The 27841-nt window shown below is 39.0% G+C and overlaps 1 non-coding gene across 1 annotated transcript in view; it reads left to right on the top strand.

Moving 5' to 3' along the window:
- Positions 1-25785, top strand: part of LOC102182099 — a 142694-nt gene extending 116909 nt beyond the window's left edge. Inside the window, exon 3 of the transcript XR_001917438.1 lies at positions 25658-25785. This is a non-coding gene — a transcript (uncharacterized LOC102182099). The remainder of the gene's footprint in view (positions 1-25657) is intronic.

Here is a 27841-nt window from a genome sequence, read left to right as displayed (position 1 = left end):
AGAAAAGCCTGAAGCACATAAAGGAAGGGTAAAAATATCTACTTTGGGAAGTCCAGATTACAAAGGATTGGAAAGGAAAAATGAATGGTGAAGGTAGGTGTGGGTCAGATTTTGAAGGACCTTGATTGCTCAATTCCCAATTTCTCTTTTCATGGTAAGTCATATATTATTTTGGAGGTGGGAATTGACATGACCAGGGAGGTGTCTCAGAATGTTTACCTGGAATCCAAGGATGAGTTGATTTAAATCAGGAATGAGTAGGGAGAGTAACTCAGAGCAGTTTTCTTGTGGCCCAGGAGAAGTAATAAGACCCTAGCTGGATTTTTTACACTGGGAATGAAAAGGAAAGAACAGTTGGCAACCAATGCCTTTCTTACAGGTTTAGGTTGACTCTTTCATGTCAGCAAGAAACTTCAATATTAGGAGAAAAACAAAAATGATTCATCTCATAGTAGGCGTTGTTCTTGCCAAGTTCCATCTCTCGGTGTATTTTTTTTTAAGTTAGTGTGAGTAGATGTGCAAATATACTAGTTACTTGTTCTATTTTTATGTTCCTGTGCAGGGAAAAAGAAAAAGGAAGAATTCTATTCATGTGTCATACTCTTGAGACTTATGGTGGTTTGCTAATTATAAGTTCTATTGTCTTGATCTCAAAAGGCACTCAAGAGCTGAACCAAGTATAGTAAGGTCTCCCAGACCCCACTTATTACCCAGCTGCAAAATTTGTAGCCGAAATGTCAGACTGCCTTAGTATTTTTGCAGGCCAAAAGGCCAAGCAAAGTCAAGTCAAATTGTTTCTTGTTTCTCTTGAAAATTTGCAGGATCTAACAATAGAGTTCAAGTCAGCTTCAGAAACTCTGATCCCTTTAACCTCCTGGACTGTTGGCTGAGCCTGGTTATTTCCCATCTGTTGAAGGAGGGATAATCATACTTTCATCTCTTCCTGCCTTTCTAAGAGACTCTTTTTTTGAGAGCTCCTTGGTTTCAAGATGTTTTTGTAGAGTCAAAGATTAAATATACTTCGGATGTACTCATACACATGGCCATGGGCCAGTTTCAGCCTTGGTGTAATGCTTTAGAGTGAGGATGTCTGCCTTCATCTCACTTTACTCTCAGAATTTTGTACCTGGCTGCCTTCTCATCTCTAAAGTTAATTCATTAATTTGCAAAATCAGGCATGATATCTCCATCATCTTGAAATATCTTCTCTGTATAGACAGTCTTTCTAAAGGCTTCCTGAGTAATATGAAATGAAACAATTGATTTAATGCCACCCCTTTTAGGGAAAAATAAATAGTAAAAATTGTAAAGAAAAAGAACTGATGCATAAAAATATTGATGTTGGGATTATAAGTGATTTTTTTTAAATTTTAGAATCTATAATGAACAATTATTACTTACCTGAATTAAAAAAAAACTATTACTAAAATGCTTTTTCTAATTGTAGTCATTCTACTTCATTTTTATAACTTCTTTGCTTTATTTCTAAAAGACATATCCTTGAAATGTTTTTTGATGATTGCCTACATCAGAGTTATTTTCTTCTATAGCAATGGTTCTCAAATTTTAGGATTTCAAAATAACTTAGGAACCTGAGAGAGAATTATGAATTTGCAGTTTTGAAAATGGCAATCCCTTAAAGCTGCTAACCTTTGCTGACAACATTTGCAAGGGAAGGATATTATAATACTATACTTTTTATATTTTAAAGGATTTAAGAATAAAATGGGCCCTTTCACAAGAAATGCCATAGGTATATTTGAACCAACATTTATGCATGATGTATTTATATATGTATATACTATTTCAAGTATATCAACTTCAAGTATATACATGTATAAACATATCACACATAATTGTTGTACCATAAAGAAGGTTAAGTGCTAAAGAACTGATGCCTTTGAACTGTGGTGCTATAGAAGACTCCTGAAAGCCCTTTGGACAGCAAGGAGATCAAATCAGTCAATCTTAAGGGAAATCAATCCTGAACACTCATTGGAAGGACTCAGGCTGAAACTGAAGCTCCAGTATTTTGGTCATCTGATGCAAACAGCCAATTCATTGGGAAAGTCCTTGATGCTGGGAAAGATTGAGGGCAGATGGAGAAGAGGGCATTAGAATATGAGATGGCTGAATGGCACCACCAATGCAGTGGACATGAACTTGGGCAAATTTCGGGAGATAGTGAGGAATAGGGAGGCCTGGTATACTGCAGTTCATTGGGGTCACAACAAGTCAAATACAGCTGGGCAACTGAACAACAAAATACTATTCCAAATCCATTAAACTTCTATTTAATGACATTATACCAGATAAATTATTTTGAAACCAACCAACAGTGGAACATGAAGAGGAGCTGGAATACCTAAAAGTCTCTTTCTATTATGTTCTTTCTATAATTTTATTGCCATAAAATTATCCAAATTTATACAGGATGTTGAGAAAATGGAAACAATAGACTCTTATACTATTACATTCAATTTGTTTGTTTTTTTTTTAATTTTAATTTTATTTATTTTTTTATTTTTTAAATTTTAAAATCTTTAATTCTTACATGCGTTGGAATGTTTCCAGTAAATTGAGAGAAACCAAGGTGCACCAACCACCCTGCCAAAATTTTTCCACTGCAGAGCCTTGAATTAAGAACTGAGATGACTAACTAACAAGGTGGGCTTAGCAGTTATGGGCCCTGATGATTCAACACAGAGAGGTCAGCAGCTTATATGAACTGTTCCTCAAGATTGCTACCAGAATAGGCATTTAAGAATCCCTTTTCTTCTTTAATTGCCTTTTATACTCCAATATTTTTTCTTGATCAGAAATATGTATTAGGTACTAAATTTCATGATAAAACCATTTTAACTCCCATTTGGTTCTGTGATTTAAAGTATGGACACTGGACCTCAGAAAATGTTCACAGTGGTAGGTTGCCTTTTATTAAAATAAAGCAAAATTACATGAAAAATATCATCTGTCTCCACTACTCTTGGTTGCTTTGTGGGCTTAATGTGTCCTTTAAATAACTAATATATCTATTTTCTTCCTCCTACATTCCTTGGAGAGAAATTGCAAGATTTATCTCCTTACTCTGACAGCTTTGTTATTGCATACTTACTGAAAAGCTGAGAACAATGGAATATACTTTATTGGGGTTATTTTAAGGGGTCTAGTATGTGCTTCTTAGTTAATCTTAATTTGCAGTTCTTAATATGCTTTGTTTATGGGTTGCTCAAATAAGGAAAACTTCCTGGATTAGGAGTTAAATATTTAAAAGTGCTGAGACCACCTATTGCAGTCTACTCTTTTTTTCAGATGAGTGATTAACTCTAGTTTTCAAACAGTGAGATGAATATATTATAGTAAAATAAATCTGCAGCTTTACCACGGGCTTCCTCTTTCACTATACAATTCTAATACCGTCTGTGCTGGATTTATAAATAGTTTTTATTTTTCATACTAACTAGTCGATTGAATAATGGGTCTTGTGTTGAAAGGCATCCTGAGGCTTCTTTGGGCTGAACCAGAAAGAATGTCAAGATTGATTCCTGGTATCTACTCCAACTTGTAGGTATCAGCCTGAATGCCAGAGGGTTGCCACTCCTAATTTGAGATAACATGTTTAAGCGCACTCCATAACTAAGCATGTATTTGTGGTATTCTCTAGGTTCTTTCTACAAATTGAGACCTTCAATTTCATTATGTTTGCTCAGAAAACCTGGTGTATTAATATCCAATAAATAATAGCTATTTGATTAATGGATGTGAAAGTTATCAAATGTTTTGGCACATAGAAATGGTCAAGTTGGCTTCCTCAAAATAATTTTACTGACTTTGATTTTCAGTTAAGTACATTTATTCTCAATCCACTGTGTGAAAACACTAGTCCAGTCTAACTTCTTTTTTCTGCATGGCTGTTTTTTGATTCTGCTCAAGCTTATCGTCGCTTCACAGGTGTGCCTTCATCTTCTGTTTCAAATTCTTAGCTTTGTACTTGTCCTCTGCTGCTTATGTATCCAAATCAGCATTTGTTCTGCCACTATCCTGTGTCCCTCCTGGGCTCTTGTAGCTCAGTTGTTCCCAAGATTTCTTATAACTGCTCTCTTTCTCTTCCTCTTGTCTGGACCCTTTCTCATCCTCTGAAGCCTTTCTCGACCTCTTGTCTGGAGCCTTCTGCTGTTCGTATACATCTACCAGTCTCTCCTATTTCAGTATAAACTGCACTTCATCTTACTGGCTCTGTGTCTTACCTCCACCTTTCATCCTATTTTTCCCCTCTTATAGGTGCTTTGCTAGCCTCTAAACCTTCTTTCTCCCAAGAGCCTTTATTTGTTTTTTTGCCAGCCATGCGACATGTGGAATCTTAGTTCCCCAACCGGGGCTGTAAGCTACACGCCCTGCACTGATTTAACCACTGGACAACCAGGGAAGTCCCTCAAGAGACTTTATATGATGATGGAAATGTTCTACATCAGTGCAGTAGCCATTAAGCCCTTGTGGTAATTAAACACTTGAAATTTAACTAATATGACTAGAAGAAACTATTTTTTAATTCTTTACATTTAAAATTAAACCATTCCTATGTGGAAGATGACTACACTAGTAGACAATGGGTTAACTTTCTTACCCACAGAACACAGAATTTTATTTGAATCTATTGTCTCAGTTCTCCAAGTGTAACTGGTACTGTTCCAAAATACGTGGAAGAGAAGTTAAGTCATTACATACAGTAGATGCTTGAGGGTATTAGAACTTTATTCTTTCTGCTTAGGTAACAGAAGTCTTCCTTTCCTGCCCATTGGAAGAAGAAGTTGAAGTATCTGTCATTTGCAAAGGTCACCAGCATCTCTAAAAGGCAGTCAGCTTCCATTTCTCATTCCTGCCTCCTAACTCTCTACTTGAATCAAATTAATTACTGTCCTCCAAATGTTCCTTTTACTTTTCTACTTCTCAGCCCAGTATTGTGCTATATCCTCAATTTTTCCTGTCTTTATTCCTCTCTTCAAACTATGTATGTTCTTCAAGGTTCACATCTTGGATTTTCTCAGAAGCTTCCACAAACCAAATTAAGCCTATGAAAAGTGGAATCCTCCAGCTTTTAAAAAATGTATGTCACGAACAAAGCTAGTGGAGGTGATAGAATTCCAGTTGAGCTGTTTCAAATCCTGAAAGATGATGCTGTGAAAGTGCTGCACTCAATTTGCCAGCAAATCTGGAAAACTCAGCAGTGGCCACAGGACTGGAAAAGATCAGTTTTCATTCCAATTCCAAAGAAAGGCAATGCAAAAGAATGCTCAAACTACCACACAATTGCACTCATCTCACATGCTAGTAAAGTAATGCTCAAAAATTCTCCAAGCCAGGCTTTAGCAATACAATACGTGAACCGTGAACTCCCTGATGTTCAAGCTGGTTTTAGAAAAGGCAGAGGAACCAGAGATCAAATTGCCAATATCCGCTGGATCATGGAAAAAGCAAGAGAGTTCCAGAAAAACATCTATTTCTGCTTTATTGACTATGTCAAAGCCTTTGACTGTGTGGATCACAAGAAACTATGGAAAATTCTGAAAGAGATGGGAATACCAGACCACCTAACCTGCCTCTTGAGAAATCTGTATGCAGGTCAGGAAGCAACAGTTAGATGTGGACATGGAACAACAGACTGGTTCCAAATAGGAAAAATAGTACATCAAGGCTGTATATTGTCACCCTGCTTATTTAACTTATATGCAGAGTACATCATGAGAAACACTGGACTGGAAGAAACACAAGCTGGAATCAAGATTGCCGGGAGAAATATCAATCACCTCAGATATGCAGATGACACCACCTTTATGGCAGAAAGTGAAGAGGAACTAAAAAGCCTCTTGATGAAAGTGAAAGAGGAGAGTGAAAAAGTTGGCTTAAAGCTCAACATTCAGAAAATGAAGATCATAGCATCCAGGCCCATCACTTCTTGGGAAATAGGTGGGGAAACAGTGGAAACAGTGTCAGACTTTATTTTGGGGGGCTCCAAAATCACTGCAGATGGTGTCTGCAGCCATGAAATTAAAAGACACTTACTCCTTGGAAGAAAAGTTATGACCAACCTAGATAGCATATTCAAAAGCAGAGACATTACTTTGCCAACTAAGGTCCATCTAGTCAAGGCTATGGTTTTTCCTGTGGTCATGTATGGATGTGAGAGTTGGACTGTGAAGAAGGCTGAGCGCCAAAGAATTGATGCTTTTGAACTGTGGTGTTGGAGAAGACTCTTGAGAGTCCCTTGAACTGCAAGGAGATCCAACCAGTCCATTCTGAAGGAGATCAACTCTGGGATTTCTTTGGAAGGAATGATGCTAAAGCTGAAACTCCAGTACTTGGCCACCTCCTGAGAAGAGTTGACTCATTGGAAAAGACTCTGATGCTGGGAGGGATTGAGGGTAGGAGGAGAAGGGGACGACAGAGGATGAGATGGCTGGATGCTATCACAGACTCGATGGACGTGAGTCTGAGTGAACTCCGGGAGATGGTGATGGACAGGGAGGCCTGGTGTGCTGCGATTCATGGGGTCGCAGAGAGTCGGACACGACTGAGCGACTGAACTGAACTGAACTGAACTGATGTCAAGTATTGAGGTTTTTCTGTATTCCAGCAAAGATAGAGTGGCTGATAATAGTAATAGATTAATGTTTGTTGAAGTCTTATGTGCCAGATCCTCTTCTTAGCTCTGTGTGTGCAGGATTCATTTATTTCTCATAAGTACTCAGTGCAATAGATTGTGTGTGTGTGTGTGCGCGCACATGCACACTCAGTCATGTCTGACTCTCTGCGGCCCCATGGACTGTAGCCTGGCAGGCTCCTCTGTCCATGGGATTCTCCAGGAAAGTATAGTGGAGTGGGTTGCCATTTCCTTCTCCAGAGGAACTTTCTGACCCAGGGATAAAACTCATGTCTCTTGCATCTCCTGTATCTGCAGGCGGGTTCTTTACCAGCTAAGCCATCGGAGAAGATATTACTTCTCTGATATTACTAATATAATATTATGAATTATATATATAACTAATATTTATATAAAAATATATATTAGTAATATTTTCTATAAATATATATTACTAATATGTTGTTATTGGTATTTAGTAATAATATATATTACTAATATATATATTCTGATATTTATACAACTAATATAATGTTACTAATATAATAGATGTTACTAATATATAAATTTTACAGATGGGGAAACTTGAGGTGTCTAAAAGTACCATCCCCCATCTGCTGATTGCTGCTGCTAAGTCGCTTCAGTCATGTCCCACTCTGTGCAACCCCATAGATGGCAGCCAGCCAAGCTCCCTCATCCCTGGGATTCTCAAGGCAAGAACACTGGTGTGGGTTGCCATTTCCTTCTCCAATGCATGAAAGTAAAGAGTGAAAGTGAAGTCACTCAATCGTGTCCGACTCTTTTCAGCCTTTCCAGTTGGGTATGATAACTACTTATTCAGGTTTTAGTAAAATATTGGGTGAAGGTGAAGGTGAAGTCGCTGAGTCGTGTCTGACTCTTTGCGACCCCGTGGACTAGCACCTACCAGGCTCCTCTGTCCATGGGATTCTCCAGGCAAGAATACTGGAGTGGGTTGCCATTTCCTTCTCCAGGGGATCTTCCCGACCCAGGGATCGAACCCAGGTCTCCCACATTGGAGGCAGATGCTTTAACCTCTGAGCCACCAGGGAAGCCCAAAATATTGGGAGTATCTTGATTATTTTCAGTGAAGTATAGTTGATTTACTGTGTTGTGTTAGTTTATGGTGTACAGCAAAGTGATTCAGTTATGCATATATGTGTGTGTGTGTGTTCTTTTTCAGATTCTTTCCCATTATAGGTTATTACAAGGTATTGAATATAGTTCCTTGTACCATATAGTAGGACACTGTTGTTTATCCATTTCATATGTAGTCATTTGTATCTGTAAATCTCAGCCTCCTAATTAACCCCTCTCCTTTCTTTCTCCTTGATACCCATACATTTGTTTTCTATGTCTGTGGGTCTGTCTGTTTCTCTTTCATAAATAAGTTCATCTGTATCTTTTTTTTTTTTTGGCAACCCCATACAATTTGCAGAATCTTAGTTCCCTGACCAGGGATTGAACCCAGGCCAATAACAGTGAAAGAACTAAATTGTAACAACTGGACCACCAGTGAATTCCCTTGTATCATGTTTTAGATTTGACACCTAAGTGATATCATGTGTTTGACTCTCTATGTCTGACATACTTCATTTAGTATGATAATCTCCAGGTCCATCCATGTTTCTGCAAATGGCATTATTTCATTCCTTTTTATGGCTGAATAATATTCCATTGTGTATATGTACCATATCTTCTTTATCCATTCATCTGTTGGTAGACATTTGGGTTGCTTCCATGCCTTGGCAAGTGTAAATACTGCTACCGTGAACATAGGGTTGCATGTGTCTTTTTTATTTAGATTTTTGTGTAGATCTATCCAACCAGTCCATTCTAAAGGAGATCAGCCCTGGGAATTCTTTGGAAGGAATGATGCTAAAGCTGAAACTCCAGTACTTTGGCCACCTCATACGAAGAGATGACTCATTGGAAAAGACTCTGATGCTGGGAGGGATTGGGGGCAGGAGGACAAGGGGATGACCGAGGATGGGATGGCTGGATGGCATCACTGACTGGATGGATGTGAGTCTGAGTGAACTCCGGGAGTTGGTGATGGACAGGGAGGTCTGACGTGCTGCGATTCATGGGGTCGCAAAGAGTCGGACACGACTGAGCAACTGAACTGAACTGAACTGATACCCAAGAGTAGGATTGTAGGATCATATGGTAACTCTAGTTTTGGTTTTTTAAGGAACTTCCATACTGCTTGCCATAGTGGCTATACCAGTTTACATTCCCACCAACAGTGTAGGAAGGTTCCTTTTTCTCCACACCCTGTCTAACATTTATTATTTACAGACTTTTGATGATGGCCATTGTGACTGTTGTGAAGTTGTACCCTCACTGTAGTTTTGATTTACATTTCTCTAATAATTAGCAATGTTGAGCATCTTTTCATGGCCTACTGGCCACCTATATGTCTTGTTTGGAGAAATGTCTGTTTAGATCTCCTGCCTATTCTTTGATTTTTGTTATTGTTGGTGTTGTTTGTTATTGAGCTGTATGAGCTATTTGTATAGTTTGAAGATTAAGCCCTTGACGTTTGCATCATTTGCAAATATTTTCTCCCAGTATGTAGATTGTCTTTTCTTGGTTTTTCTTTTCAATATGCCAGAACTGAATTATAACCTCGAAACAATATCGGGCATACTTTTTTACAAAATATCTGAAGTAACCTATGAGCATAGAGACTGTATTTATTCGGTTCCCCCTGTTGTCCCCTAACATTGCTCAGAACGCTGCATGTGTGTGTGCCCAGTTGTGTCCCGTGAACACATTTGCAAACCCATAAAATGTAGCCCACCAGGTTCCTCTGTCCATGGAACTTTTCAGGCAGGAATACTGGAGTGGGCTGCTGTTTCCTTCTCCAGGGAATCTTCCCAATCCAGGGATCAAACTGGTGTCTCCGGCATCTCCTGCATTGGCAGGCAGATTCTTCACCACTAAGCCACCTGGGAAGCGCTGCTCAGGATAGGTACCCAATAAATACAAGTAGATTGATTCAAGTTAGCAGTTTTTGGCAATTGTCGTCAAAAACTGCTAGGAGTGTTTATTTCATTATTTTGTTTTTTGTTATAGGTTGGCTGGATTTTTTCATTATGGTTTTTCTTTCTTTCTGGGTTTTTATGGTGTTCTTTCTTTTTAATTTTTTTGTATCTCACGTGGATTCTCATGTCTGAGAAGCAGAAGGTCGTAGTTTGGGAGCCAGCATGGAGCTGGTGCTGAGGCAACGCTGAAATGAGCTGAAAGGGCCCGCTGTCCTGTCTGCTCTGCCTCTTCAAGCTTTTCAACCTCACCTCTTTTGTTCTTCCTCTTTCTTGCCCCTTTTAAAAATACAGGTCACCCTGAGAGCTTTCACTTTCATCTCAGCAAACTTACAAGAATATCAAAAGAACTAACACAAAGAATTTTGTCCACAGTTTGCTAAACTCCCAGATCCCATTTAATTCACACTTCTTTTCTCGCATTTGTTTCCCTTGCTGCCCATTCCAAGAGAGGGAAATGTGAATTCTTTCCTGTGGCAAATATACTGAAGGTGATCTCAGCACATATCAATGCAATCGTGGTCAATGGAATGGAATCATATGAGAAAGGAAGACTATAAAGTAGTAAATTAATTTCTAGTTTATGGTCTAATTATCTTTAGTCCTATTTATATTCTTAAAGAGGAATAAATAGAACCAAAGCCATGTATGTTAGGTTTCCAAATGAAATAACAAGCTAGTTTTATATCTGGGACTGGAGTTGAGCAATGCCAGTTTACCCTTAAATTTTGTACAATGTCAATCAAAATATATTTATTCAGCAGTTTGTTAATTATAGTGAATCCTTACCAGCAGATGACTCTTTCAGTATTCCTTTAGAGACTTTTTGTAAAAATACAGATTCTTGTGCTCAGTCTTAGGCCTCTAGAATTAGAATCTTTGGAGATATACCAAATATCTTTCTTTCCCTTTGAAGAAATTTCTGGAGAATTTCAGTAAGTTCATCAGCTTAGAGAACCAGTGGGATAAAATCTTAGTAGAATTTTTGGTGATATGTTCAAGTCATTTACATATCAGAACAATTTTCTAATGTGTGTGTGTATATATATACATGAAACACTTATAAAGATAACATTTTCTTCGTAGTCATGAAACCAAGTTTCACAAATGTGATGCTCAAATTTATCCTCCGGGTCTTGCTTGTGAGTTCCATGAAGGACTGAAAGCTACCAAAATCCTAATGTTGTCTCCATTTAAAAAAAAAATTTTTTTATGGTATCAGGAAGCAATAGATAAGTATTCACTGATCTGAGAATGCTCTTTGCCTGTAAATATTTACAGAGCCCTTTCTTTCCGAGCATAAAGCAGTATCTTCACTTAAATCATTCTGTTCAATCCGCTCTATTAGTTCATGTACACAGCCTGGAAAGGAAAGTAGCTTTTATTCCGTGTTTGATTTATCACTGATTCAACAGTATCAAAAGCATTTTTTAAATTCCTGCTTGTGTGGCCCTGTTCTTTGTGGTCTACAATGAAAGTTACGAGCACACTGGTCTTGCCTCTTAGAACTAAATGGGGCCTTTTATATATATCCAAAATATTTTCCAAACATTTTCATTTTTATTCTGCAACGCAGGGAGCAAAACCATCCTTGCTCCTTTGGCAGAGGCACCTGTACCGGGCAGAGAGATTTTGTTCTCCCACACCCCTCATCTTCAAAATCTCTCCTCGTGGATTCTGAACTCTTTTTCTTCTCTGTCTCCCATGGAGTCCTTGCTGTGGGTTCCTTCTGGCCGCACCAGGCATTTTGTCCAGACCCCTCTTTGCCACCCACCTTCTCTGATGCCCCAGGCACTCTTGCCCCTCCATGTGGATATGCCCCCTCACCCTCCTTGAAGCCCTCCTCTTCTCACGTTTCAGTGTCATGAGACACCACTGGACAAACCCTCGAGGCTTGTAGACAAAACTGTGGCTCTTCCTGGCTCCTCAGCACGCTTCCTGTCTGTCTTTCATCACTGCTTAGTCCACTCTTCACCGAAGCTTTCCCAGAAGATTGCCTTCACTTTCCACCCCTAATCCTGTACATGGTCTTTCTGATCAAAGGTGAATATCCTTTGCTTCTCTGAGAAACCTAGAGCCCACACATCTTTCCTCGGGTCTCTTTAACACATCTATCCTTATTCTGCCCCTTTTCTCACCCCTCTCTCTGTCTCTGGAGAAGAAATGCCCCTTCAGCTAACACATTCACATTTCCATCTGGACTCCCATCCTATTTCTGGTCTTTGACATCTGCCCTTTTAGCCTATTTCCTGACTTCTAATCCTAGTATTTTAAGCATTAAAACTTAATTTTTTCTTACCACAGGAAAAAAAAAATTAGAGGGGAGTATTTCCCTGGCAGTCCAGTGGTTAGGATTTTGTGTTTTCACTGCTGAGGGCCTGAGTCCAACCCAGGTCAAGGAACTAAGATCCCAGGAGCCTCATGGTGCGGCCCAAAACAAAATAGTTTGTATGTATAGTGACAGATGTTAACTGGACATATTGCGGTGGTCATTTTGCAGTGGTTACAAATATTGCATCAGTATGTTGTGCACTTGAAACTCACATAGTGTTATATGTTAATTGTACCTCAATAAAAATTTTTAATTAAATTTGTTTTCTTAAGAAGTATAAAATATTTTCTTGAGCTCACCTGCCTGTCTCCTTTTACTCATTCAGAAAGGTTCCAGTGCCATCTGTGTGCTGTATGCCTGGCATTGTCTCCTCCAGCTCCCATGTGTTTTCCTGCTTCCTCTTCTTTCTTAGATTCATCAGCATCTCTGCCCTTACCTTCCATCTCCTCTCATCCCTGATTCACTATCATTAGCATCTCCTTCTTTTTCATTATCCTGAAACATTGGTCTTAAACGTTATCAATGAACCCCTCTTTTTCCTAACCTGAGCTTTTTTTTTTTTCCTAGTTTTTCTACCTGAAAGCATCTTAGAATTTGAGGCAGTTTCTTAACATTGCTGTCAATATCTCAGCATCCTTGAGTTCTTCTGCTCTCTCTTGCTGGTTCCTAGGTTTGGGCTGGAATCTTTTTTCCTACCTCCTGCCTCCTGAAATAGTTATTCCCTAAAATTGAGTCTTCAACTCCTCTCTTATACTGTCTTAGCTTCCTTTTCTACATCTTTCTTCTCAAGTCACTCCCCCAGCTGTTGCACAGATAGGTCATCTTTATATTTTAATCTTTAAATTCTCTCCAAACCTTAATTTCTATGTAACTTATTGTTTCTGTTGCTGAATGAGTCCCACTCACACAAAATTCAGCATCTCTGAAACACAGATCTATTTACAGTATTTCCTGAAATATACACACACCTTTCCCTTTTTATCTCAAAGGAAGTACTATTCTCCTGATTCCTTGACCATATAAAAATATGAGAATAATCACCTTTTACTTTTCTGTCCAGTCTTCTGGGGATTTGTCTTGTTTGGTCTCAGCTGACTTATAGTGATTAATAGTGAATTGATAGGCTAAGAATGTCTGGACCTGTATAATTACTTGTATTGAGCCCCCACAGACATTACTCCAACTGGACCCAGAGTTGTGGCTTGACCTGTTATGATCACAAGATACATCTTAGCAAAAACCATCAGGAAACTTTGAAGAATCGATTTATTATTCACAGGTCCTGGCAGGCACATGGCACTCCTGAGAACCAGACACTGAGGTCAAGGGTAGATAGAGGGAGAAAAAGTATGGACCTTGAGACTCCATCCTTGTGGGGTTCAAGGGGGGCAGAGGTGATTAGGGTTTCACAGGTTTATTCTTTATTAGCAAATTTATAGCATAAAAGCCAGAATTAGGATGCAGGATGGAGAAAGGAAAAGCAGGATCACTCAAGCTTGTAGTTATCTACGTCACCCAGTGCTTTCTAGAAGGGAACCTTCATGAGTGGGACAGTGTAGTTTCTTATCTATTTGCTTTTTCAGGAGCTATGTCACACAGCTACAGCCTCCCAGGTGACACTAATAGTAAAGAACCCACCTGCCAATGCAGGAGACATAAGAGACTTGGGTTCAATCCTTGAGTCGGGAAGATCCCCTGGAGGGAGGGGAAGGGCATGACAACTGACTCCAGTATTCTTACCTGGAGAGTCCTGTGGATAGAGGAGCCTGAAGGGGTAGAATCCATAGGTCACAAAGACTCGAACACGCCTGAAGTGACTTAGCAAGCACACAGCTGGCAACATATATATATATATTTAAATATACATATTTATTTGACTCTGCTGAGTCTTAGTTGCAGCATATGTGATCTAGTTTCCTGACAGGGGATCAAACCCAGGCCCTCTGTGTTGGGAGCATGGAGTCTCAGCCACTGGACCACCAGGAAAGTCTCCTGGCAATGTTTACTGAGATGGATGTCTTTGAGATGGATGTCTTGGCAATCAAAAGCTTGATTCCAGGCATTTATACTACAATCAAAAAGCTCAAAGTCATGCACTTACAGTCAGAAGTCTGGTGACACATTTTCTTCAGCATGTGTCCCTTTCATTCCACCCTCACTGAGCATCCTGTCTGTTGTTCTGTGCTGGGTACTTTGCAGTCATCTCTAAAGTGCTGTCAAGACCTTTTCTCATGGTTCCCACAGTAACTGCTCCCCACAGTTTCTCTGTTTCAATGTTCTCAGTTACAGAGTGATTCATCATTCAACTTTGGGACAGGTCTTCAGTGTGAATTTTAACTATAAAAGTATAACGTTCTATTGCAGAAAGGGGGACTTCTTCCACAGCACAAAAGCAAGCTCCTGTCTATCACCTAGAAATAAACTGTCCAAGGAGACACGCTTGCTGACAAAGCAAGAGAGTTTATTGGGAAGGGATGCCTGGGTGGAGAGCAGAAGGATAAGGGGACTCAGGAGAACTGCTCTGCTCACAGTCTCGGGTTTTACGGTAATGGGGTGAGTTTCCGGGTTGTCTCTAGCCAATCATCTTGCTTGTCTCATATTTAGTCTGACTGGAGTCCTTCCTGGTGGTGCAGACATCTCTCAGCCAAGATGGATTCCAGTGTGAAGGCTTCTGGGAGACTAGCAGACATATTATGGGCTGGCATGTCTTCCCTCCTCTCAGCCAGTCTCACATTCTCCCAGTTATTTTTCTTTGGCGGCACTGTAATTTTTTTTATCTAGACCCCTTGTTGTGAGGCAACTCAGGCAAGTGGTTATTGTCATTCCTGGCTAAGGCAGGCATTTTCTGTCAGCAGCTCCCCAACAGTCCCATGAAGAAACTGAAGCCAAAAGGGTAGAAGTAATTTTCTCAAAGAAACCATTCCTTCATTCTCTGCTTCTGCACGTGCCACTTTCTATAAACGCAGGGACAGGCACACGCGGAGTCCCCTGATGTGTTCTCTGCTGCTGGCCTCCTCTAACGTTGTCCTGTATTTCTCTTCACCTGAATCTATTTGTATTCAGTGTCTTCCTGTCAAAACCCAACCCCACTCCACAGGGTCTAGCATGAATGAACTTCTTCTGTGTCTTCTTTCAGTGTCTTCCAGGGCCTGGTGGACACCAAACTCATCCTGCTCTGATGCCTGTAGCTTTGCAACCCTGTGATAAAACTTGCTGTCTTTCTCAGACAACTTAAAGCCATATGCAGTCAATGTTTCATGTTGAACTGCTTCCAAATTCACCAATGTATGTAGACTCTAAGCACTTAATCTTATTAAGAGTTTCCTACTACTTAGACATGTTCTTTATTCACCACTTAAGGTCAGTATACTGTTTTTTGTTTTGTTTTGTTTTTTTAAACATCGGCTTATTTTATTTATTTGCTTTTGACCACACCACATGGCATGAAGGATCTTAGTTCCCCAATCAGGGATGGAACCAGTGCCCCCTGAACTGGGAGCACAGAGTCCTAACTGCTGGACCACCAGGGAAGTCCTGAGGTCAATACACTTTTAAAATTTGATTTACCCTCTGTTTCTTTAGTCTCTTGGCCTCTGTCTAGTCAGCATCGCTTCTATATCTCCTTTATGTAAAAACCATCTCCATCGTGTCCACCTTCTATTCAGAACATTTCTGAGGCTGCCTTGCTCTCAGGATAAAGTGTAAGTTCCTGAGGACCAGCATTCAGGGCTTTCCCAAATCAGGCTCCGCCCTAATTTCCCCTGACTTAGCCCAGTGTTTTTCTCCCGTAGTCCCACAGTAGATCATCTCAATTTTTAACCTTTGTTTTTATTGTTCCCTATCCCAGAAGCATTTACCTCCTGTTACTTTATGAATTGTATTCATATTTTGAGATCTGGCTTAGCTCTCACAAAGCATTTCCTCTTTCTCAATTTATCCTTTATAAATTTATGCATGTCCCACAGAACTATGGTCCTCACTGCCAAGAACTTGAGCACCACTTTAGATAAATGGATGAATGGATGGATGGATAGATAGATAGACTCACACTATGTATATAATATACATACATATATAAAAAAACTTTATATCATTTTATTTATGACATGATTATCTTTTTGCATAAATAATAAACTTCCCCAAAGCAAAGAAGATAATTATATTTCTCCACATCCCAGAAACACACTAGTGTATGTATTATGCTCTTTTTTATTTTTTCTTTATTTTTTAAAATATAGATTTATTTATTTTAATTGGAGGCTAATTACTTTACAATATTGTATTGGTTTTGCCAAACATCAACATGAATCCACCACGGGTGTACACGTGTTCCCTATCCTGAACCCCGCTCCCACCTCCCTCCCCATACCATCCCTCTGGATCATCCCAGTGCACCAGCCCCAAGTATCCTGCATCCTGCATCAAATCTGGACTGGTGATTCATTTCATATATGATATTATATATGTTTCAGTGCCATTCTCCCAAATCATCCCACCCTGTCCATCTCCCACAGAGTCCGAAAGACTGTTCTATACATCTGTCTCTTTTGTTGTCTTGCACACAGGCTTATCATTATCATCTTTCTAAATTCCATATATATATGTTAGTATACTGTGTATTGTGCTCTTTACCTGTTATTTCCTGTGGAATAAATAAATAGAAAGCATCTTGGTAAAGAAACGAGTGTAATGTGTTTCTATGTTAGGAATTTTTCCGTCCCTTTATCTGTAGTCAGACTCTTTAAAATTTTTATTCGTTAATTCTAAGGTAAAACGTTTTATAAGAGGATGCATTTTTTTTTTATTTTTACTTTTTTATCATGTCACACAGCATGTGGGATCTTAGTTCCCCAAGCCAGGATTGAACCTGTGCCCTTTGCATTGGAAGCACAGGGTCCTGAACACTGGAGCATCAGAAAAGTCCCCAAGAAGATATATTTGGAAAAGGAACGTGTCTAAAGGAAAATGAGGGTTCTATAATAGTAGGATTGCGTGTCAACCCTGTACAGCATGTACTCTTACCCTGATACCTTATTGTTCCAGTTTAACATTAAGAACAATTCTCAGTTTGTCCATAGTAGGCTGGGTTCTGGAGAACAAAGTTCTAATTTATCCCATCAGAGTGTGATTACAGAGCTTATGTTCTTTGTTGGTAATTAACACATGTTTTTGGTCCACTCTTGCTCATTAGAAAATCAGTATGGGGTCTTATTCATAGAAAGAACGGGTAGTTCTAGATGTAATAGGAACAGGGGGAAACGCTATATTCCATTTAATACATCACTAAGAAACTGAAGGGGACATTAATTTCTCTAAAGAGCATTCTTGCCTACATAGTTGAACACTGCCGTCTACATCCTTAATCAATTTCCACTTTGACTGACTTCATCTTGGGCTTCATTTTCACTGGAAAATCTATAAAATGATCCATAAAATCTATAAAAATAATGTCAGCATGGAGCCTGTGCACACTCTGTGTTAGCCAGAACCAGGCTCAGCACCTGTGGACCAGAATCCCACTACTGTGACTAGGAGCCTGGAGCCAACTTTCCCTGAAGTTGGCAAGAATCCGAATGTCCTAAAAGGGAAAAAAGGTAGGATGAAAATAAGTCCAGTTTCCTTTCCCTTTTAAATGTTTCAAACTGTCTCTTTGTGTTCACTGTGTTGAATTGGTTTCTTTGTTCCATTTGTTTCAATCATTCTCTTAAGCAGACTTCTTAACAAAATGGCATTTCTCCATACCTGGCTGTTTCATTTGTTCCTGAAGGGGCCTCTCTTCTTCTGCAAGCCAGGCTTACTGAAATTCATGATTGTTGAATGAAAAGGACCAGACTCAGAAGTTTAACTAATTTTCTCAAATTACTCAGGTCTTGGCTTAAATGTGCCATGCAGGCTGATTCTGTGAAAGTTGTTGTTGGCTAAGAGATGAAGGGAGAAAAGTAAAGGACAACATGAAAAGTGTAACAAAGACACAGAAAGACTTTACACATAATCAAGGGATAAGGATGTGGAGAGTAAGTAAAGTAGACATCTAATGCTAACTAATATGTTAATAATGTCTTAAAGAAATGCAATCCACTAGATGTTGAAAACATTTTACATTAAAAAATTACAGACATATTCAAAAGCAGAAAAGCATAATCAACCCCCTGTGCTCACCACCTGCCTTCAGGAATTAGCAGCACATGGGCAGCGTATTACTTTCTAGGACACCCTTTTCCCAAAGACACTGGATTTGTTTTTAAATTAATTTATTTGGCTGAGCTGGGTCTTAGTTGCAATGTGCAAACTCTTACTTGCTGCATGTGGGATCTTTGTTCCCTGACCAGGGATCAAACCTGTGCCCCCTGCATTGGGAGTGTCAGCCACTGGACCACTGGGGAAGTCCCAATACTGGATTTTTTTTTTTTATTATTTTAAAAATGCAAGATCTGCACATTCCCTAATGTACCTAATGTCCTGCTTAAAAAAAATTTTAATGACAAAATATTTTTAAGAGATAAGTTCTGATATTAATAAAAGAATAAGCCACCAATTAAAATTTCATTTTAATCTCAATATTATATTGAGATATAATGTATATACAATAACAAGCACTCACTTTAACTACATGTTTGGATGAGGTTAAACAAATTTATCTGCTGTGTTATTACCACTAAACCAAGTCCTGGTACATTTCCCTCACTGCACAAAGTTCGCCTATTGCCCTTCCTAGTCGGCTGACACCCCCTTGCCCTACCCTAACCCAGGCAAATACTGTTCTGCTTTCTGACCCTTAGATTTTTTTTCCCTAGAGTTTTAATAATGAAATCCCTCAATATTCACGTTTGTGTCTGGCTCCTTTTGCTCTGCATAATATTTTTCCATGGTGTTGTAATGGTTTCAGTGATTCTTCCCTTTCTCTTGCATTTTTTAATTCCATTGTTTTACAGTATCAAGATTTTGCTTTCTCCAGTCCATCTGATGGGCATTTTTTTTCAAGTTTGAGGCAATTATGAATGAAGTTGCTATGAACATTGATGTATAAGTTTATGTGTAGACATATATTTTTATCTCTCTTGGGTAAATAGCTAGGAGTAAAATTGCTCAGCTGCATATTAAATATATGTTTACCTACATAATAAACTGTGAAACTGTCTTCAAAAGTGGTTGTATCATTTTACATTCCCACCAGCAGGGTAAGAGCACTGTAGTTGCCACACATCCTTGCCAACATTCTATAATCAGTTGTTTTAGTGGTATTGTGGCCTCTTATTGTGGTTTTAATTTATATGTTCCTAGTAACTAATGCTGTTGAGCATCTTCTTCATCATATTCCTGGAATCCTTAGTGATCACCACTTCTTCAGTTCAGTGAGGCAATCAGGATGTGTTTGACTTTCCCTTTCCTGTGCCCACTTTCCAGAAACCTCTTCCAAACAAAGAACCCAGATATAGGTTTTTCTTCTCTTATTGGTTTCCTTTCTCTGTCATCACAGCCCTGTACTACCTATTCCAGTTCCTCATAATAGTTACTTCATTTATTTTTCATAGTTTTCTAGGGTTTGGGGGGAAATAGGAGAGTGCTAGGCTGTAAGTTACACTCCATCCTTGTATTTTGTCATGGTTACGAGGGGAAATCCCCATTACTTTTTGAGAAAACACCCTCTAGATTTATCAAGGGTAGATTGATAAAGATTAGATTATCAAGCGCCAGCCTCAAAAACTGAAGTCCTATTGTATAGGGGGGAAACACTTCAACTTATTACATGTAGGCTCACTCTCTGATATTGAGATTATGATACCAAGAAAGAAAAGGAAGATATGCCCCCTTACTGAGTCCAGGGAATTCTGCAAAATAAGAATGACTGTGAAAGGAAAGTGACACAATCTGATAGGTGCCTCCCAACTTTCCTTTTTGGAGTTTCAGTCCAGAGAATGAGGTTTGTATTCGTGAGAAGAAGGTGTGTCTAAGACAGGCAGCTAATTCATACGCAGCCCTTTGCCAGCATCATAGTGAACTTAGCAGTGTAACAAGGTCAATGGAAAGAATGGCTTGGACCTTAAGTTCTAGTGTGGCATGGATAGGACCCTGAAATAGCTGGAGAATGTGTCACTGGGGCTGGGGTGCCGTCCCATAGGAGAAGACGATTCTGATCTGAGGGCTGCAACACCTAAAGGCTGAAGGTGCATCACGGTCAGACCTCTGAGATAGATACACTGTCAGCAGGAGGTAAGATGAGGTCTTAAACAGAAATGTCTACCCAACTTGAATTGGTCAAGAAATAACAGATGACATGCATGCCAGAGGTAAACTTTACTATGTCAACAGGGTTAGGAGCACCCAGATAAATAAGGAGATCTACCCCACAAGTCAAAGGAAACAGACAAAGTCACGTGTGGAAATGTAAACGGTGTTCTTCTCTTCTCCATTTATTAAAGCCACACTTCTGTGTGTGTGTGTGTGCACGTGCACGCATGTTGAGAGAAAGAGTGGGAGAGAAAAGGTAATAGAAAGGCTGGCTTATCCAAAAGAGATTGAACAGTACTTGAATTACATTGAATTTTGCATTTCTCTTTATGTACAAATGTATAAACAACTGAGGGAGGAGGGGCAGAGAATGTGGTTTGTGAACTTCTAACGATTTGTGAGATTTACAGACATAGGAAGGTAGGAAGTTTGTTTGCTTTCTAAGAGCTACAGAGCCAGGAGGAGATAGGCACTGTAGCTTTTACCCCTTAATCTTACTTCTAGAGGGTAGGAGATGTTTTGGAGCAGCAAATGCTAGAAATTTACTGCCTAAAGCCAGGAGTGAGACCAAGACTAAAGAGAGATGAATATGTTACCACGTGAGACAAATGATGAACACTTGCTGGCTCACCCTTATTCTTAGATAGAGGTCAGCAAGCGAAGATTAGCTGTTGCTTCTTCAAAAGCATTTCCCTGCCCTGGTAAGACTAAACGGCTTCCCAGGGTGGAGGAGATCCTGTTGGGGAGATGGGTGATGTCTTAATGAAGAAAATGAAGAAATGGGAGATTTCTGCAGCTAGCCAATTTTCCTTAGCTTTTTTTTTTTTATTTTAGGAAATGGGACAGAGGGAATGTAAGAAGATGAAAGCTATGGCACAACGGGAAAAGACTGTTGATCATAGATCTGTTTAAAATCACGTACATTAGTGATCATGTTAACAAGTCTTGTTTTTGTAATCTTACCTAATTTTTCCATGGACTGTCATTATAAGAAACTGAATTCCACCTTCTGCTAAAATATAAATGTATTTTATCTCAGCATCATCCTAAGTATATCTCCATCTCCAAACTCTTTCCTCCACTATCAAATAGTTAACAATGTAACAAAATAATATTGTGTGTGCTGGAAACCATTTAGCCTTGTAAACATATATTCTAAATATATCATGTTTGTGAGTCTGTATTTCTATTGAGTGGGTATTTCAAATGAGTAAAGCTTTAAAATATATTATGACAATGGTGTTAAGATTTTTTAACGTATTCATAACTACTCTACCCTAGTACCACTATTTTCTTTATTCTGGTCCTGTGGCTAGTATTTATTCACATATATATTTTGTACCTATTTATAATCAGAACATACAATTTGATATACCACTTTCTCTGTATTGTGACTTAATTGTCACTTTAATGGCAACTGAATATACTATGGCGTTAACATGCCCATATTTTCTTAGATGCCCTGCTGTGGGATATACAAATAGCTTCTATTAGTCACTATTATGAATAATGCTGCAATGACATTTTCCTATTTTGAATTGTTTGCTGGAGATAATTTGTGAGTGGATTACTAGGCCCAAAGATATGAATATATTTAAGGACTCTAAATATAGGTATGGGTGAGGCAGTGATTCAGTGGGCTCTACATATGTATAATACAACTGAAATATGTGAGTCTATCAGTTGTTTTCCCAATAATCTCAGCTGCATTTTATTATTTAAAATTGTATTTAATGCAATCTAGTTAATGCAATAAGAAGGCCACTTCTTATTGTGTATTAAGTAGGTTAGCCTATCAAAAAATTATAATTTCTCTATTTGTAAACTAGTGACAGTGATATTTTCTTCACAAAGCTGTTGAAATGATCAGATGAATTCATCAATGCCTCGTGTGTTTGCGCCACAAAGGAAATTATTAATCTTCCTTCCCTCTTGTCTGTGGCTCCTTCATTTCGTCCATAAACCCTCCTGCTCCTGACTCCTTCTTCAATGGATTAAACATTCAAGTTCTTTTTGTACAAATTTCCATAGAACCTGATTTCTCATTCCAGAGTTTACAGGAGCTAATTGTCAGGTTTCTGCAGAGAACCAGTCTCTACCATGCCAGCAAGTGCTGAATTATACCACAAATCACGGAGGTCAAATCTATCAGACCCCTTGAATTTAAGCGTCCATACAAACAAGTGGCAAATATACTCAGAATAAAATTGTTCTGTAAATTGCTCATTTTAGCATTTTGTGCATAGTTCAATTTCTCTTTACATGACTTGTCCAAGTTTTCTTCCTTTGGGTTGCTCAGAGATATTTTGATTTGTTTATTTGCTTCTTTGCTTTGGTTTCGGGTGATGTCTCTGCTTCATCTGCTCTCTACTGCCAGTGCCCAAGAACAAGCTTACTTCTGTGATAACGAGTGTGGTTTGTCAAGCAACTGCAACACAAGAGCATAGCTGCAAGCTGCATATCTGGGTGGTAGTGTCACTTGGATTTTGTCTGTCTTACATCTAATGCTTGTCCGTTTTCTAGGCATTATTGCTCATCTGTTGCCTGGAATTGGTTTCTGTCTCGAAAGCCTCTGTAGCAGAAGCTGCCTTTTTAAGCAACCACGCTTCTTTAAAGCTAAAATAATTCCTAATATGTTATAAGGTCTCAGGAAGCCTATAACAGGCATACAGTTTCTCAATTGGAGAAGCATTGAAAATAAAAGCTTATGGCCTATTTCATGAGGGCGAGGAGATTTGGGGGCTACCACAAGATTTTCCAGTCTCACTCTCATGATGAGAAATTGAACTGAATAAGATGTATTCTAACCAGTGTCACTTTAGGGGTTTAGAAGAGGAAAAGTAGGAGGAGGAGGAAGAAGAGGAAGGAAAAAATCCCTCTCCAGTCTTTCTGACCTCAGCAACTATATTTCTTGTCCCTTGGAGAACATCACAGGCCCTCTTTAGATTTTTTTCTTACATAAGCTATGTGTCATAGACAAGGTTTCTCCATTTTTATATTACTAAACCTGCATTTCCCCCATCTTGTGCTGGCTCTCCCCATTTTCATATGTTACAAATGAGTGCTGGCCTCTCTTCCTCTCTGAATAGATGCACTAATCCAACCTCTGACCACAGTGCAAAGCCCTTTTATCCCCACGCTACATCAGCAAAGTTATTAAAGTGCTGATGAAGTCAGAAGCAAAATCCAGGAGGCCTGAGCAAGGCACGTATGTGACAGTTACACAGAGGGCATCTGAGGATCAGAGCTGAGTGTAGACAACCACCAGATTCTCCACGGTTGCTGAACGGTACACAGTCGCCAGTCTTGCCTTCAATATGGCTGCACCGAGAAGTCTTTTTTAAACATATCAAAACCCAGGGGGTGAAAATACATGAACTAATCATAATCTTTCTACCCCATCCTTGCTTTCCTAAAACTGGAAACAGAAAAGGTGATGGTGGCAGCACTTTGGTTGTGCCTGGAGTCTGAACTGCAGTGCAATCAGGAAAACAAATGTCACGAAACAGGATGTCATACCACATGCTACACACCCCTCTCCCTACACAGAGGGGGACTAGACTTGTCTACGTGAATCAATTTTTTCCCCAATTATATGAAGTTTTCTTTTAGTTTCTTTTATTATTATTTTATGTTGAATATAGTTGATTTGTAGTGTTTCAGTGTACAGCAGTGATTATGTTTTATTTATATATATATGTAAACACACATTATATATATATATAAAACATATATATATATGAAATTTTTCAGATTCTTTTCCATGATAGGTTATTACAAGGTATTGAGTAAAGTTCCCTGTCCTACACAGTATGTCCTTGTTTATCTAATTTATATAGTAGTTCATATCTGTTAATTGCAAGTTCCCAATTTATCCCTCCCCTTTATTCCTTTTTGGTAGCCATAAGTTTGTTGCCTATGTCTATGAGTCTTATTTCTGTTTTGTAAATGAGTATATTAGTCATGGGCTTTCCTGATGGCTCAGTGGTGAAGAACCTGCCTGCCAGTGTAGAAGAGGCAAGTTTGATCCCTGGGTCGGGAAGATCCCCTGGAGAAGGAAATGACAACCCACTCAAATATTCTTTCCTGGGATATCTCATGGACAGAGGAGCCTGGTAGGCTACAGTCCATGGGGTTGCAAAAGAGTCAGAAACGACTTAGCATCTAAACACCAGCAGTATTACTCAGTCATTAAAAAGAATGAAATAGTGCCACTTGCAGCAATGGGTAGACCCAGAAATTGTCATATTAAGTAAAGTAAGTCAGACAGAGAAAGACGAATATCATATGATATCACTTACATTCAGAATCTAAAAAAGTGAGCTTATTTATACAAATCACTTTCTGGTCTTGGGTGGGCCCCTCAACCTTGTGAGTCCAGGATGAGATGACATGTGTACAGGAGTTAGGGAATAGTTTCCAATTGCATACAGTTATTTGGGTGGGTGCTTGTGTCTGTACTGTTGGGCTGATTTATGGTTATTTAAATCTCTAAAAGGATGTTCTGCCACTTCCTTTGCGCATGTTCTGTTCCCTCACATTATTGTAGACCCGATATAAGGCAGCTTTCAGAACATGCCATTCTCCCTCACAGCTTCCTGTGTTTGAACATGCCTGAAGAACACCCTCCTCCCCCCACCTCGCCCCCGTCTCCCTCTGTCTGTCTGTTCCTCTCCTACTCACCATTCAAGGCTTGGCTTACCGACCCGCTGCTTTGTGTCACACCCGTGGGCCTGTCTGCACCGTGAACACAATGACTTCATCGTCAGGGTTGCTGTGGGTCCAAGCGTGGCCTTTCCTACTTGAGTGGACTTGGATTTTTGAGGGCAGGACCAAATCTTATTCATTTTCTCAACCCAATATCTGGTTCTTGTTATTTCCTCGGTAAATATTGATCAGAATGATGAGTGAATGTCAGATACTGACCACCATGAAAGAAATTGTACTAGTCGGGTTCATGATTCTTCACTACTTTGCTATGAAACTTGTGAAAGAAACGACACTCAGCACTCGGTATGTGATATAAATACATGTGCCCTATGTGCATATTTTAATGGGGAAGCTTATAAAGTACTCCTAATTATTGAAAGTTTCACACTGAGAACATGTGACCATATGACAGTCTACAAGATGTGTCACTTGTGGAGAAGTACGGTACACAAGTCGTTGCCCCGGTAACTGCTGAGGATCACTCCTGTGGCAGGATACTAACAGGTACTGTAGGATGAAAAGGTTTCTGGAGAAATTCATTTGGGGAAACACTGGAATAAATCTCCATTTATGAAACCTGTGATTTCATTAAAATGCCATCTCACAATTCAGTGGTCCCAAGTTTCCTGCTGCTTCTTTTATCTTGTTTTAGATTTGATTACTCCTCCTTTCTCTGGTTTTCAGCTTTCATGGTGACATGGCATCTGGTTTCTTTCTACAAGGAAAGTTCAGCACGCAGCACAGTCTTTGATACATTGGATTGGTTTGAGGATCCTACCTGGAATAGGTATGTAAGACTTCCAGTGTTTGCTTTCTCATCCTTTGAGTACCCATGGATGTTATATCCATTTCCACTTTTCTTGTTGTTGATTAAGAGTGGAATTTGTTCTGAAGAGTAAAGTTCATGTATTAGAGGTGATCTTTGTCTTTTCTGCTTAGAGCATGTGTTTATAATATGACCTACAAGACTTCCCAACACCCTTCATTTCCTTTGTTGTGTGATTAATACAAATTAAGAATACATTCATGCCAGTAGAGAATGGAAATTCCATGTTCATATGGCTCTGAAAATAATGGAATTTAATATATAAATCTTTGGAACTCACGTATATGAAATATGACAGATCCCCTGGTATGTTTATAAATATAGTATCCAAAAGTCTAAGATCTAACAGAAAGATGTAACTTTTTTTTCCCAAATAGTTCAGTCTTAGACAAACCTAAGTACCAAATTTTAAACTAAATGACTGCACATGGGAATTAATTAATGATTATTTGATCCTCTTAGTTTTTGCGACAAGTATTCCCATGGTGTAAAATGACATAAATATGACATAAAGGCAAAAAATACAGTATTTGAAGGTGTTATTGTTTTATGAGTTATCTTGAAGGGGACATTCTGAAATTAGATTCTCATGGGATATAAGCTGTGTAGCTCCTGATTTAATTCAGTTCAGTCTACTTTGATGAGTGCTCTGTGTGTGCGGGGAGCGGGGAGTGGTATGTTAGCTCTAAGAGATACTTGATTATAAGATTCATTGCTTTGTTGTATTCAATTTTCAAAATATTTTGGGGACTATTGTAGACTTTTTGAAATTTTGGTTTATATTTAGAAAAGCGTCCAGCCTATATAAATTGTATTTTCAAAAGTAAAGCTGCCCGGCCCAATCCTCCTTCCCAAAATGTCTGCTGAAAACCACATTTGGGAAGTAGCATAGCCTTGAGACTTAATCAGATATAACCTATGACCTTGGGGAAAAAATGTTATGCTGTACTCCTTAACCCATGGCCTTGAAAAAAAATGTTTTGCTTCCTTAGAAAGAGGGAGGGGAAGAGAGAGAAGGAGGGAGGAAGAGAGGTAAGGAGGGAGAAAATAAATTCACAGTTGCCATGTGCCAAATACTCTAGGTCACCTTTATTCTTAATAAGGTATCAAGTAATTAATCGACATGTTTCCCTGAGTCTCCAGAGAATTTATCTTCTACATTCTCTGAAAGTCTTAAATCTATAATTAGAGTTTAACCTTCCTGATTTAAGGCAGAATTTGCAGCTAGTCATCTGCATGTTCCAGCTCTCTTAGGTTGTTTACTATATAGAGTTTTTTTTATTTTTACTTTTTTGCTTAACACAAAATTAATATATCAATACATGTATTTTTTTAAATGCCAAATCAAAAAATCAGAAGAGTTCACATAAAAATCTGGGCTTCCCATATTCTTTCTCTGGAAATGAATTAAATTAGTTGCTTGTGCCCAAATTCTAGCTGTCATACAAATTACCTCCCTCATCTTAACCTCTCCACATCGAACCCATCAAGTCCTCCAAAGCCTTGCTGTGACCACCCAGTGGTTCTCAGCCTCAGTGTGAAAAGACAATTTCCTGGGTCTCAGGCTGTACCCAGAAAATTAAGCCAATAGTTCTGAGTGTAGAGCTGGGCTTCAAAACTGTAGAAAGTTCTTCAGATGATCCTGATATGCAACCAAGGTTTAGAACCACTGCCCTGACATCTTCCTCTGTCCCTATATGGCAATGGCCATGCCCCGAGTCCAAGTCACACTCACCACTTTCTGGTCTTAACAGTTTTGTACCATCATCGCTAAATCACCTTCTCATTTCTGTTCTCATCTTTGTTCAGTTCCATCCCCACCCAACAGCCAGAGTCACTGTTTCAGAATTGAACATACCTAGTTAAATGCATGCTTGAACCTCTTCAATAATAACAACAATAATGATAACAGCTGATGATGATCATTGATACCATTGAATGAAGAATCTGAGTTGAGGCTTTGTTGAAGGATTAAGTCATTGGAGCATTAAATATCAGAAGCAAATGGGGGAGGCCCACATGAGGCCTATTGCCTAATCTGA

This window comes from Capra hircus, chromosome 28, assembly GCF_001704415.2.
Source record: "Capra hircus breed San Clemente chromosome 28, ASM170441v1, whole genome shotgun sequence".
In the NCBI taxonomy this organism is placed as follows: Eukaryota; Metazoa; Chordata; class Mammalia; order Artiodactyla; family Bovidae; genus Capra; species Capra hircus.
The sequence above is the reverse complement of the archived record's forward strand: the minus strand, read 5'-3'. Positions and strand labels throughout refer to the sequence as shown.